Here is a 2,570-nt window from a genome sequence, read left to right on the forward strand (position 1 = left end):
TTTATGTCCTGCCAAACCCCAAAAACAGGACTAAGTGCATACAATACTCACAAGCTTTATTTAAATTGTATACAAATGTATTGCTACTCTAGTTAACTTAACACAACAGTCTTACACGCATTCGATCTCGTGGTCTATCTATAGATAGCATCCCCTTTTTTTTTCCTCTCATATTTACTATGTATTTTATTTATTATACACACTACAATTTCAGTATAAGTTAATGTAGCTTAATTAATAAAGCAAGGCACTGAAAATGCCAAGATGAGTCGCACGACTCCATAAACACAAAGGTTTGGTCCTAGCCTTCCTATTAGTTCTTAGTAGACTTACACATGCAAGTCTCCACGCCCCAGTGAGAATGCCCTTAAAATCAGCAGTGATCTAAAGGAGCAGGTATCAAGCACACTCTTAAGTAGCTCATAACACCTTGCTAAGCCACACCCCCACGGGATACAGCAGTGATAAAAATTAAGCCATAAACGAAAGTTTGACTAAGCCATACTAAAAAGGGTTGGTAAATTTCGTGCCAGCCACCGCGGTCATACGATTAACCCAAACTAATAGGCCCACGGCGTAAAGCGTGTTTAAGATACCTTTGCACTAAAGTTAAAACTTAACTAAGCCGTAAAAAGCTACAGTTACCATAAAATAGACCACGAAAGTGACTTTATAATAATCTGACTACACGATAGCTAAGACCCAAACTGGGATTAGATACCCCACTATGCTTAGCCCTAAACATAGATAATTTTACAACAAAATAATTCGCCAGAGGACTACTAGCAATAGCTTAAAACTCAAAGGACTTGGCGGTGCTTTATATCCCTCTAGAGGAGCCTGTTCTATAATCGATAAACCCCGATAAACCTCACCACCCTTTGCTAATTCAGTCTATATACCGCCATCTTCAGCAAACCCTCAAAAGGTAGAATAGTAAGCACAATCATTTTACATAAAAAAGTTAGGTCAAGGTGTAACTTATGGGGTGGGAAGAAATGGGCTACATTTTCTACCCAAGAACATTCCACGAACGTTTTTATGAAATTAAAAACTGAAGGAGGATTTAGTAGTAAATTAAGAATAGAGAGCTTAATTGAATAGGGCCATGAAGCACGCACACACCGCCCGTCACCCTCCTCAAGTAATAAGACACAACCATAACCATATTAACTTAACTAAGACACAAGAGGAGACAAGTCGTAACAAGGTAAGCATACCGGAAGGTGTGCTTGGATTAATCAAAGTGTAGCTTAACTAAAGCGTCTGGCCTACACCCAGAAGATTTCATTACTTATGACCACTTTGAACAAAAGCTAGCCCAACTAACCCCAAACTTAAGTATCACAGACATATAAAGTAAAACATTTAGTTAAATAATAAAAGTATAGGAGATAGAAATTTTAATTGGAGCGATAGAGATAGTACCGTAAGGGAATGATGAAAGACATCTTAACAGTATTAAACAGCAAAGATTACCCCTTTTACCTTTTGCATAATGAACTAGCCAGAAACGACTTAACAAAGAGAACTTAAGCTAAGCTCCCCGAAACCAGACGAGCTACCCATAAACAATCTAAAAGGATCAACTCATCTATGTAGCAAAATAGTGAGAAGATTTGTGGGTAGAGGTGAAAAGCCTAACGAGCCTGGTGATAGCTGGTTGCCCACAAACAGAATTTTAGTTCAACTTTAAATTTACCTAAAAAAAAACAAAATTTTAATGTAAATTTAAAATATAGTCTAAGAAGGTACAGCTTCTTAGAATCAGGATACAACCTTTATTAGAGAGTATATACTAACATCACCATAGTTGGCTTAAAAGCAGCCACCAATTGAGAAAGCGTTCCAGCTCAACAAACAATATAACTTAATCCCAATCATATTACATCAACTCCTAATTATACCTCCTGGGCCATTCTATTTAAATATAGAAGCAACAATGCTAGTATGAGTAACAAGAACTATTTTCTCCCCGCATAAGCTTATATCAGAAACGGATAGACCACTGATAGTTAACAATCTGATAATATCAACCCAAAAATGAAATACTTATCTACCCTATTGTTAACCCAACACAGGCATGCATTTAAGGAAAGATTAAAAGGAGTAAAAGGAACTCGGCAAACACAAACCCCGCCTGTTTACCAAAAACATCACCTCCAGCATTTCTAGTATTGGAGGCACTGCCTGCCCAGTGACACTTGTTTAACGGCCGCGGTATCCTGACCGTGCAAAGGTAGCATAATCATTTGTTCTCTAAATAAGGACTTGTATGAATGGCCACACGAGGGTTTAACTGTCTCTTATTCCCAATCAGTGAAATTGACCTTCCCGTGAAGAGGCGGGAATGCCACAATAAGACGAGAAGACCCTATGGAGCTTTAATTAACTAACCCAAACTTATGGATACTAAATACCTACAAGGCATAACATTACACCATTATTGTGGGTTAGCAATTTAGGTTGGGGTGACCTCGGAATATAAAAAAACTCCCGAGTGATTAAAATTTAGACCCACAAGTCAAAATATAACATCACTTATTGATCCAATAATTTTTGATCAACGG

At 37.7% G+C, this 2,570-nt stretch overlaps 1 pseudogene; it reads left to right on the forward strand.

Annotated features, from left to right (window-relative positions):
* Nucleotides 1–288: 288 nt before the first annotated feature.
* On the forward strand, nt 289–1,243 carry LOC144309945 (18S ribosomal RNA; annotated as a pseudogene).
* Nucleotides 1,244–2,570: the final 1,327 nt, after the last annotated feature.

This window comes from Canis aureus, unplaced genomic scaffold (assembly GCF_053574225.1).
Source record: "Canis aureus isolate CA01 unplaced genomic scaffold, VMU_Caureus_v.1.0 ptg000271l_RagTag, whole genome shotgun sequence".
Lineage (NCBI taxonomy): Eukaryota > Metazoa > Chordata > Mammalia > Carnivora > Canidae > Canis > Canis aureus.